This window comes from Dermacentor variabilis, chromosome 3 (assembly GCF_050947875.1).
Source record: "Dermacentor variabilis isolate Ectoservices chromosome 3, ASM5094787v1, whole genome shotgun sequence".
Classification (NCBI taxonomy): domain Eukaryota; kingdom Metazoa; phylum Arthropoda; class Arachnida; order Ixodida; family Ixodidae; genus Dermacentor; species Dermacentor variabilis.
Window position 1 is genome coordinate 5499382 of NC_134570.1, and position 12484 is coordinate 5511865.

The 12484-nt window shown below is 53.1% G+C and overlaps 1 protein-coding gene and 1 pseudogene across 1 annotated transcript in view; both read left to right on the top strand.

Moving 5' to 3' along the window:
• LOC142575110 (neprilysin-1-like) overlaps positions 1 to 12484 on the top strand; it is a 357362-nt gene that overhangs the window by 122849 nt on the left and 222029 nt on the right. The window lies entirely within an intron of this gene.
• On the top strand, positions 126 to 5553 carry LOC142573778 (uncharacterized; annotated as a pseudogene).

Below are 12484 nucleotides of genomic sequence, written 5' to 3' on the forward strand. Positions count from 1 at the left end.
CACTTTCATCAAGGTGCGCCCATTTTTGACGAATTTCTGAGTGCTCGAAGATTTCGCCGACCGCCGCGCCATTAGGACTAACGGCGGTGCGGCGTCCGCCAGCTCCGGCCGGAGATTGCCCGGCAATGGCGGCTCCGAAGACTGTGACTGGCTACGATCCTGCTTCTATGCAAGTCGTACGCATGGATACTGCTCAACTCGAGGACCTTCCACCATCTGAAGAAGAATATTTGGACGACATGGTCCGCATGTGGCGACGCAAGCAGAAGCCTCACGTTCCCAAAGTCGCCGGTGCCGCCAAGCAGCAACAGACGCCGGCTCGCTCCGCGCATGCTGCGCACGCCGACGCGGCTAGCGCAACCTTGAAAGGCGGAGAACGCAAGTCCCTATGGCGGCCGCAGCAAACGCCGCGCTTTGGGCGCAACGAACTCATCGTGGTGCTCAAGCCATGCACAACATTGGATCTGAAGGCGACCTTCGTTCCAGGCCATGCCGGAGTTGCGGTGCGCAACCTCATACGTGACTGTGGAGCAGTGGACCTCTCTGTATGGCCTGTGTGGAATGAAAATGTGTTAGTGTGTGGACTGAACTCAGTGCCCGCCGCCGAGAGGCTCCTCGGGGACGTCATGCTGGTGGTCGGGGACCGCCAGCTCCCATTCCGTGGACACGCCAAAGTCTCGGGGTACGTTTGCAAGGGGGTCATCAACATTGACCCCAAAGATACATCGGTCTCCCTCAAGCAAAAGCTGAGGCGGAGGCACGGCGAGATTCTCTCCGTGAGGAAACTGGGCGACTCTAACGTCGCAGTGGTCACCTTCGAAGGGAAGAGGGTGCCCCGTCAAATCTACTGCAGCGACTAGGGCATCCCTGTGAGACTGTATAAGAAGACGATTCCCGCCTGTGGCTGCTGTGGCACGGTGGGGCACCGGGCTGACGTCTGCCCGCGTCCACAGTCAGGACGCTGCGGCCGCTGTGGCTCTCAAGTGGCTGCCACTTCCGAGGGCCCTGCTGAACATGAGTGCACCCCTCGTTGCCTCATCTGCGGGGGCAACCACCTCACCAGTGCTGCCGGCTGTATCGGCAAGTACCGGAAGCCTGTCAAACCGAGGACGCCACCGACCAACGCCAGGCGGAAATCGGCTCCCAAGCAGGCTCCGCCCACCAATGTCAACAACAGGAAATCTACCACTACGACGGGCAACTCCGGACAAGTCAAGACGAACACGAAGTACGGGACCAGGACGAAGGCGCCGAATTTCAACGCTGGGGATTTCCCGTCCCTGGAAAACGCCCAAACCAAGGTGAGCTGTTGGGTTATGGTTGTCTCCGGGCCTCCCTCCCCCTCCCCAAACGAAACTGCCCTACAGCGGCAAAATGCTGAACTCAGGCGCCAGACCGAAATTCTAGCTAACAAAATACAAGAGCTAGAGGAAAAATTGGCCAGACTCACGGAGCCTCGGGCACAGGACGGGCCTTCGGAGCCTATGTAGCAAGCTGAGGTGGCAGAACAAGATGGCAGGGCCTCGGTCACGTCAGGACTATCTAGCGTCTCGCAGTGCTCGGGCAGCACAACAGTCGAGCGCATGCCCATTATGGAGCACCGTTTAGAAAATTTAGAACGCACAATTGCGGACATGCCAGGTAAAATTTTAGCAGACATCAGCGCTTCCTTCCGGGAACTCTGGGAACAGCAGCTCCCGCACATTGTGCAGAGCATAACTCCAGCCCTGATTGACACTGTCCTGTCCACAATGCAGGAACGGGCTAGCGTCCAATTTAGGAACAGCCGCTCGCTCTCATTCCCCGCGACCAGATTCGCGTAGGCGAAAGGTGGTCACTCGTCAGACCATAGGCTCCCAGGAACACAGTCCGGCTGCCGCCTCCCCGGAGATTGTGGTGCCTCTGTCTGAGGTGCCATCGCCTTCGGGGCGTGGGCATGCCCCTCACAAAAACAACCTTCACTATGGCTATCCGACCCCAGCGGAAAGCCCATAATAAAGCCGTAGAAGAGAAATTCGAGATCGTACAGTGGAACTGCAGGGGTTTTCGGAGCTGGAAGAAACGGTCGCACCTCCAGCTCTACCTGCAGTTCCTCGGTTCCGTGCCGGCGGTCCTGGCTCTACAGGAACCCGGCACGGAAGCTAAATTCACTGGGTATAGCTCGTTTCAGAGATGTCCTACAACGTGCATCCTGGTGAACAAGGCATACACCGCAGTCCCGGTCGATCTCGACTTGGAGATTGAACAGGAATACACCATGGTCAAGGTTCTGCCACTTAAGCGCCATTACCCGTCAAAACATATTCTTAATATTTACTGCCCCCCCGCACAAGCAGCGTGTAACTTTCAACGAAATCTTCTACCGCGCGCTCAAATCGGCTGACAAGGAACCTCTCGTGATTGTTGGGGACTTCAACGCTCCCAGCCTTCATTGGGGATACCGCCGCTTTGAGAAGGCCAGAGGACGCAAACTGGCGGAGTTAATATCCACACTTCGTATCACGCTGCTTACGGATCCAGCATGGCCCACACGCGTGGGCAATTCGGTAACGCGTGACACATGCCCTGACCTATCTCTCGCTAAGAACGCTGAAGATGTCGCCTGGGAGAACCTGGGGTACTGTCTTGGTAGCGATAACTGCCTTCTCCAGATCACTCTTCTGGCGAAGGCGGCTCGCAAAAAGTGGGACAAGGCCAAATTGACCGATTGGCATAAGTTCAGAATGCAGGAGGTACCTTCCGTGCTCTTTTCCAGCGGTTACGCTGAATGGGCAAAGCAATTACACACAATACAGCAACAACACGTTTCGACAGTTCAGACTTCCGAAGACATTCCCGCAGTGGACAATCACCTAATGCACCTGTGGGAGGCGCGCCGAAGCCTTACGGTGGAAGAAGCAAAAGCTGAATCGGAAGCTTAAGGCTCGCATTACCGAACTCACGGAGCAAGCCGCAGCGTATGCTGCCCAGCTCACAGACTCAAATTGGATGGAAAAGTGCAATTCGGCAGCGCGTCAGATGAGCTCGAGAGGGACGTGACGTCTCTTTCGCAGCCTCATTGATCCCACTCAGACGAGAGGGGAGACGCAACTACAACTTCTGCGGGCTTTACACGGGTACCAAGGCACGACAGCTCAACTCGCGGACACGCTATGTGACAGGCATCTCTGTCACATAGAGGACCCGATTGGGCCCGAGCACGAGTACGCGGGCAGGCCTAATCCAGATCTTGATGCTCCTTTTACATTCCACGACCTTAGGGCGGCTTTCGCTAAGATGCGCAGAGCTAAGACGCACGGCTCCCGGCCGCGATCGCATAACCGTGAAACTATTGGCGAATCTTTCGTACTCGGCCTAACTTCACTAGCTAGAGTACATTAATCAGATCTGGGATGGGCGTCCATTCCCTCCCGATTGGAAGACCTCCTTGATCACTTTCATCCCTAAGCCAGGCAAGACCGTAAATACCGACAACCTAAGGCCCATCTCACTAATTTCGTGTGCGGGCAAACTTATGGAGAAGATGGTTCGGGATCGCCTCTCTCAGTACATGGAGGCTAAGGGCCTCTTTGTAGACACTATGTTTGGTTTCCGCCCGCATATGTCGGCACAGGACGTCCTCCTGCAACTACATCGCGACATAATACGACCCACGGCCATGCGCCACAACGACAAGGTCATCCTTTCCCTCGATCTTAGGGGGCCTTTGGCAACGTTCGTCACAGCAGCATCCTGGCAAACCTGAGCACCACGGATTGCGGGCACAAGGCATTCGCCTACGTCAGAGATTTCCTCTCGAAGTGTCAGGCCCTCCTTAAGATCGAGGATGAGGAATATGGCCCATACACCATGGACACACGGGGCACTCCACAAGGAGCGGTATTGTCGCCACTCCTTTTCAACATTGCCATGATGCAGCTTCCACAACAATTGGCCCGGGTGGAAGGCATCCAACACGCACTTTACGCGGATGACATAACAATTTAGACTACTGAAGGGAGCATTGGGGAAATGGAGGACCGCCTCCAGCGGGCTGCCTCCATCGTCGATAGCTATGCTTTCCACTGTGGTCTCCAAGGCGCTCCTGCGAAATCGGAACTTCTTCACATCAGAACCAATCCCAAAGACAACACGAGTTTGCGTCTCTTTCTGATGGGAGGTCCTATTAGAGAGGTCGAGGAGATCCGGATCCTGGATCTGTTCATCCATCACAGACTCAGCCCGGAATCCACTATCGACAAACTCAAACGCGTAGGCGAACAGGTCGGACGTATGATCCACCGTGTTTCCAACAAACGCGGCGGGTTGCGGGGCCGGGACGTGCTTCGGCTCGCCCATGCCTTCGTAACCAGCAGGATCCCATACTCCGTACCCTACCTTCGAACTACAAAGAAACACAATGAACGCATCGACGCCATCATAAGGAAGGTTACAAAGCGAGCTTTGGACCTCCCGGTGGCTACCTGCAACGCTAAGTTGTTGGCTCTAGGTGTGCTTAACTCCTACCAAGAGTTGAAGGAGGCCCACCTTGTGAGCCAATACACGCGACTCTCGCAGACGGTGTCCGGGCGCCACCTGCTAGACCGCTTGCACATACAACACGAGTGCATTCCAGAGGAGACATGCAGGCTTCCGGAGCTCTGGCGTCACAAGCTCTGGGTTCCTCCACTCCCGCGCAACATGGACACGCAGACACATGAAGGCAGACGAAAGGCGCGCGCTCGGGCCCTCGAACACCAATACGGATTAAAGCATTGATCCGTATTGGTGTATTAAAGCATTGATGTGGCAGGGCCGTCGCCCACTGGATTCTACACGGCTGCCGTAATTCCCGAGGACCAACGTGTTAACGGACTTTCCTACCGCGCTTTGAGCTCCGCGCAGGCCGAGGAGGTTGCTATAGCACTTGCCGCCTCGGACCCGAATTCGAAGGTAACCATCACAGATTCGCGCCGAGCCTGTAAGCACTACCTGGCGGGCGAGGTATCACCTTTAGCCTACCGCATTTTAAAGCGAGCCGTGAGGGAATCGGACCCCTCACCCAAACGCATTATTTGGACTCCGGGCCACCAGGGCTTAGAGGTAACGAGGCTGCGGACGCGGCCGCCCGAGCGCTTACCCACCGGGCACCTCAACCAGACTCTTCCGGCTCAGAGATTAGACAACCGCTTCTGCGGTTCAGGGAAATTCTGGCAGACTTTTGCGAACGTCATCGGCTTTTCCCGGTCCCTGCTAAGGGCCTGAGTAAGGCCGATGAACGAACCCTTCGGCGCCTGCAGACAAACACCCTGTTGTGTCCTGCAATAGCAAAACATTTTGACCCGAAAGTTGATGGGCGATGCCCTCACTGTGGGGAAGACTCCGATAACTTTCACATGGTGTGGGCATGTCAGATTAATCCGTCCCTTCCCCCAACCCTTCCCCCACTAGAGAGCCATGGGAGGCAGCCCTACTCAATTGCTCGGCGCTGGAGTCTCAAAGGGCTCTAGTCCAATGGGCGCAGGTAGCAGCTTCGTCCAGTGGGGTCCCAGACTAAGGACTCCACCTGTGTAAAGGGCCATTTTTGACCTGCAAACTCTCAATCTATTGAATAAACATTTTTCATCATCATCGTACCGGTCCCCGCACGGCCCCAATGCGCTCAAAGGAGACGAAGGGGAGAAAGAGGCGAGTGGCGCGCCACGTGTCGGGGCAGCGCCGAAAATGCGAGGAGGGAGTCTTATGTGTTTGCTGCAAGATGGCTCTGGGTGTGCGCCAAGCGCAGAAGAAATGTAGCGGAAACGTACTTCGCTACTCATTTAACTGCGACTTCTGTAATTTTCATGCTCATAATTACCGATATACACCGCAGTATAACTTTCTACGGCACGTTTCTAAGGCAACACCGCATTCACTAGAGGCGCTTTTGTCCCGCTTTGAACCATCTAACTCATGGCTGAGTGGTACCGTCTCCGTCTCACACTCCGGAGACCTTGGTTCGATTCCCTACCAGCCCATCTTGCAAGTTGTTTTATTTGTGAATTGCCTTCCAGGATTTTTCGCTCACGGCGAACGCCGCCGTCACCGACGCCGACGACACCGGCTTTTCTGCGACACGAGCTCCTTAACGCTGTCGCGTTAAAATGCCCATCCATCCGTCCGTTCCTAAGACGATCGCTTTCAAGATAAAGCCCGCAGTAGCGAGCGACTTTACCTTCATGCTGGCTATCGCTTCAACGAGAACGAGGTGGCGAGAACACAGCACCGACGTTCTCGGCAGGAGCCACACCCTGCCCCTTTCGTAGATTGCTTTCAAGATACTGGCCCGCGCTTCTCTCTTGAACGCGATGCGGCGAAAACGCAGCGTCTGGAGCTTATCAGCAGCCGGCGCTCTCTGTCCGCATCGCATATTGTTAAGAACGGCCAGCTGCAGTGCAAGTTTGCCAGTTATTTACGCCAGCGGTAGCAACCTCATCTTGGAACGCCGCCGCCAACCTCTAGCCACGGCGTGACTAAGTCGACTTTGTGTCGGGAACAATACGCGCATCCTCCACTCTCCGTCGCTTCAGCTAGGATGCATTTGACGAAGCAGGCTTTGTGATGAAACCGCCACCGTTACCCTCTCGCCTCGTCGCCGTTGTGACCGAAGGAGTTCGACGAAGCAGGCTTTGTGCGCGACACGACGACGCAGACCTGATCTGGTACGGGGGGGGAGTAACCGCGGGAACGTCGTCGTGGGCTCCTTCCCACGCGCCGACCAAGACGCAAGACAAAGTGCTACCCGGGCGCGCTACCCGCGACGGCTCCGAGTTCGACGAAATTCGTGTGGTGTCGGTTTCGGACCGTGAACACGTGTGTTTGTGTGCGTGTGCGCGTGTGTGTGTAAGCCGTCCCGGGGAGAGGCGGCATGTTTACAATGACTGGACGAACGTTTCCATCCCCTTGAAATCAAGGGGAGACGAAGTGCTTATAAGGAGCGAGTGTCGGCTGCTAGAGTGTGCTCGTTGTGCTCGAAATGTACTCGTGAGCTGGGTGCTCGTTGTCTTGCTGGAAATTGTGGGGTCTCTCACCCATACTCTTGGGCCACAGGAACGACAACACAGTAGTGCAAACAATCACAAGGGCATTTATTGCACCTTTCATACATCAATGCCCGCTAGCCGAGTTGCTATCCACAAAACATGCCGATGGGCGCGCGACAAATCTAGAAGTCCGACTCACCGCGACCGGATAGCGAGCGAATATGTTCGCCCCATGCTGGATCCCAACGCCTGGTCGTTCGCGCGCACGGTCACGCGAACGGTGGCGCGTTCGAAGTCGGCCACGCGAGACGGTCTCGCAGAAGCATGGGTGGGCGCACGCGCGGCACGGCAAGTCCGCACTGCTCGCTGTCCCCAACCAAAGAGAGCAAGCGCCTTTCTTTCGGCGCCTAAGTAACCCCGCCTGTCGGCGGCGTTAACAGCGCAACACTCGCGCCATCTCTCCTACTGCGCCTCAACCACTCCGACCGCCGCGGGCGCCAGGCCACGCGGCGAAGCCGGATTACAGGAGACGCGCTATGCGGGAAAAACATATCAGGGGACGCGCGAGAGTCGCGCATCCCCACGTCGCCCCAACCTTAAATCACTACATATTCCGGCGAAACATGTCACACGGTCTAACATCAACGCGTGCTTCGCTAACAAGGTAGTACATGCAACAGTGGTCGCGCCGAAGAAATATCCACACGCCGTCTATAGCATGCGAGCCGACATTGTCCCTGGGTACACCGCTGGCGTCCGCCGGTCACAGCAGCAGCTTTGCAGACTCGACGGCACGATTCCAGGCCAGTACTCCGGAAACGACGACGCTGTAGTCGGTACGAGCAAGCGTCGCTCGCGCCGACGCGCCCTGCTGGCAAGAGCCGCCGTAGCTGTCGGTGACTGCGGCTCTTTTGTCCGCCGCCGAGGGTTGTGAGCTGGATACATGAGGCCGCCGAAGTCACTGCGCCGAACTGGCCACAGTATCACCATCGCCCGGGGTGGCTCGATCGTAGTCCGGAGCAGCAGCGCAGACGATGTGCAGGTGACAGCAAGCCAGGGGTGACTCCAATCACGTTGCGTACACTCAACACACTCTGCAAACACTAAAGTAGTGCAAGGGAGAGGAATTCTGCATGCACATCGTCCACTTGGTACGACGTTTAACTCGGCTAGCAAAAGATCGGGCAGCTACTCAGATGCTCAGTTCACATGAACGAAGCTCGCTTCCTTGAGTCGAACGAGTAATTTCAATTCTTGCGAGGCTAACTAGAATGAGGGAAGCAAAGTGCAACACCTCAATGCCGCGGTCCACCAGGTTGTGTCCCTCCACGTGTGACAGGCAGCTCCGTAAAGCCTTAAGCCTAAAGCGTCGCTACCCTGACAACAACCGGCATCCAAAAAGCAACACCCAGAATGGGCGCAAAACAGGCAGCCGCGAGGAGACGTCAGCTCTGTTAGGTGGTCCTACTCCGCTCGGTGCACACAGCATACGAGTTGACGGCGCCCACCGTCCCAGACGGTCTCGGAGCGCCCGGTGCCAGGCCGCAATACCAGTCAGCCCGTAGTGGCACCCGTGGCCCGCGGCCACCCGGCTCCCAGAGCCGCGACTTCATCAGAGTCAAAGAGATAGGAAAAGCCATTTACATGAGAAATTCGGACCACCCACGAGGCTTCCGTACTCACTCGCTTCAGGCTTGGCAATGCTCCGCGGGCCTCGTTCTCCCAGGATGCAGACCACGTGGCTCTCGTACCAACGAATGCCATTAAAAAAACACTTGCGAAAAGGCTTAGCATGTTGACATGTTCAAACACACTACAGCCACCGTCGCCTCGCTCAAGAAAGCACGCCGCCAACGCTAGCGATCAAAATCCGCGCTAGCCCTACGCTTCGGTACAAAGGTCTCGAACGAAGTAAAACTGTTAAAACTATCGTCCGATGCCCCAAGAGGTTCACGTTGGGCAGCCAGATGTGGGGTCTCTCACCCGTACTCTTGGGACAAAGGAACGACAACACAGCAGTGCAAACAATCACAAGGGTATTTATTGCACCTTTCATAGATCAATGCCTGCTAGCCGAGTTGCTATCCACAAAACATGCCGATGGGCGCGCGACAAATCTAGAAGTCCGACTCACCGCGACCGGATAGCGAGCGAATATGTTCGCCCTATGCTGGATTCCAACGCCTGGTCGTTCGCGCGTACGGTCACGCGAACGGTGGCGCGTTTGAAGGCGGCCACGCGAGACGGTCTGGCAGAAGCATGGGTCGGCGCACGCGCGGCACGGCACGTCCGCACTGCTCGCTGTCCCGAACCAAAAAGAGCAAGCGCCTTGTCTTTCGGCGCCCAAGTAACCCGGCCTGTCGGCGGCGTTAGCAGCGCAACACTCGCGCCATCTCTCGTACTGCGCCTCAACCACTCCGACCGCCGCGGACGCCAGGAGACGCGGCGAAGCCGGATTACAGGAGATGCGCTATGCGGGAAAAACATATCAGGGGACGCGCGAGAGTCGCGCATCGCCACAAGATGTACTCGTGAGCTGTGTGCTCATAAGCTGTTTGCTGTATGCTCGTCTTGCGGGCTCCATTTGGGAGTCTCGCTAGACTGTCGATGTATTTCATGTTCAACTGTAAATAACATGTAAATAAAAACTGCTCGCCTAAGTCCCGATGAAGAGTCAAGCTCCTTCCTACAGCTACGACTGCCAAATCTTACATCTGAATGGAAGCGGTGAGATCGACCTACAGCTCGTAGATCTTCCGACAACTCTAACAAATGGTGGCAGCGGCGAGATCGTCCGACGAATCTTACAATATCGCTTTCAAGATACTGTCTGCACGGCCGTGTCGGTGCACGTTTGATCTCGGTTAATAATAGTTCGACGCGGATGGATAAGGCGCTAAAGAGCGATAATGGCTTCTAATGATTGCAACGTCATGAGCGCACATGGCGCCGGCACTTGCAGTATACTTTGCTTGCGTTATCAGAACTGGCAGAACTTTCGAAGTTAATCAACAAGCGTAAAACAGCTGACATAAGGAACTATAATATGGATAGAATTGAGCATGCTCTCAGGAACGGAGGAAGCCTAAAAGCAGTGAAGAATAAGCTAGGAATAGGCAAGAATCAGATGTATGCGTTAAGAGACAAAGCCTGCAATATCGTTACTAATATGGATGAGATAGTTCAAGTGGCTGAGGAGTTCTATAGAGATTTATACAGTACCAGTGGCACCCACGAAGATACTGTGAGAGAGAATAGTCTAGATGAATTTGAAATCCCACAAGTAACGCCGGAGGAAATAAAGAAAGCCTTGGGAGCTATGCAAAGGGGGAAGGCAGCTGGAGGGGATCAGGTAACAGCAGATTTGTTGAAGGATGGTGGGCACATTTTTCTAGAAAAACTTGCCACCCTGTATACACAATGCCTAATGACCTCGAACGTACCGGAATCTTGGAAGAACGCTAACATAATTCTAATCCCTAAGAAAGGGGACGCCAAAGACCTAAAAATTATAGACCGATCAGCTTACTGTCCGTTGCCTACAAAGTATTTACTAAGGTAATCGCAAATAGAATCAGGAACACCTTAGACTTCTGTCAACCAAAGGACCAGGCAGGATTCCGTAAAGGCTACTCAACAATAGACCATATTCACATTATCAGTCAGGTGATAGAGAAATGTGCGGAATATAACCAACCGTTATATATAGCTTTCATTGATTACGAGAAAGCGTTTGATTCAGTCGAAACCTCCTCAGCAGTCATGGAGGCATAACGGATTCAGGGTGTAGACGAGCCGTATGTAAAAATACTGGAAGATATCTATAGCGGCTCCACAGCCACCGCAGTCCTCCATAAAGAAAGCAACAAAATCTCAATAAAGAAAGGCGTCAGGCAGGGAGATACGATCTCTCCAATGCTATTCAGAGCGTTTTACAGGAGGTATTCAGAGACCTCTAGTGGGAAGAATTGGGGAAAAGAACTAATGGAGAATACCTTAGTATCTTGCGATCCACTGATGATATTGCCTTGCTTAGTAACTCAGGGGACCAATTGCAATGCATGCTCACTGACCTAGAGAGGCAAAGCAGAAGGGTTTGTTTACCTTTTGATCATTAAAGAAAGACATTGCGACTGGGACGAAACATACCGCACCTTTAAATAATTGCAGTGACGTTGTTAATTCACTTTTGTTGTGGTAAGCTTCGTGGTAAAACAATAAAATAAAAAAATCCGTGCACATTATCTACGCTAACACAACAGCTATCGTAGCTTGTTTCCAGCTAACACCAAACGCGACGTGTTACTTCGGCTGGGGCGCGGCAGATAACGCACTAGCTCAATCACGATATTTTTCTTTATTTCCTTTATTTCTTTCTGGATAACTCAGATGGAGCCTGTTTGAGGGCGCTGCTTTATGATCCCGGTGGGAACGCAGTCATGTGGTATTCTCTAAGATATTTCGCGGGTTTTATTTATCAGTCGGAAAAAAATAGTGCGCAATTAGTACGTCGCTGAAAATAACGCAGTTAGATGTCCCTTGGCTCCGCGTTCATATGCTGCCTTCGTTGATGCTTTGATAATTTAGATCGTATGTCTCGAGTTAGATAATTAATTACAATTGCATAATTAAATCTCAGTAATAAAAAATTACTGGCACCATACTCCACCGTACAGTGAACAATATGCACTAGGTTTTCTTCGAGTAACTCAGTGCTCTTTCTTTTTAATCTTGGTGCATGTTAGCTAATTGGGACACCCTGTGTATATTTATGTCCTTTGCATGCAACTGACGATGTTCCTATCCCTAATAAATGTTGTAAATTATTAGAAATGTTTCTTCCTGAGTCCTTAATACTGCTTACTGGAAAGAGAAGCAATACTGAGACACACAGTATTCACGTGCATTCCACACGCCATTGATGAAAGTCTGTGTCGAAGGGATCACTGAAGTCTATAGGTTTTCTTCATGGTCAAAAAAACAAGCAAGGAAATTTAAAGTGTGGTGAACGTACGGCAACATATTCATTCTCTACGCATAGACTATCTATACGTTTAGAAATAATTTTTAACTGGCTACTTCCTTCTCTTTCAAAAATATAATAAACTTCATCCTGTGTGTATATATTTAAATGTGTTGTGTATGTGCATCGTACTTACAGTGGACATTTAAATCAATGTTGAAGTGAGAAAATACGGATGTGGCAGCCACCGCTAGTGCTTCTAATGCGCGTGTCCTCCTATTGTCAGAATTTGCAGAAATAAAGCGAATGTATAAATTAAAAGGCATGCACATCCGCGCCAACAATGATGCAGTAAGCTATTAGCCCAAGTAAAGTTTCAAGTAAGAAGGTCGACGCAAGTCAAAAGGATCTTCATAAGATGTGGGTGACAAAGCTCTGGTAACGGCATGTTAGGTGTGTTTGCGGGGGGGGGGGGGGGGCACTGTTTTGAACACTGTTAGGGAAGCCGTTCAAATCATTG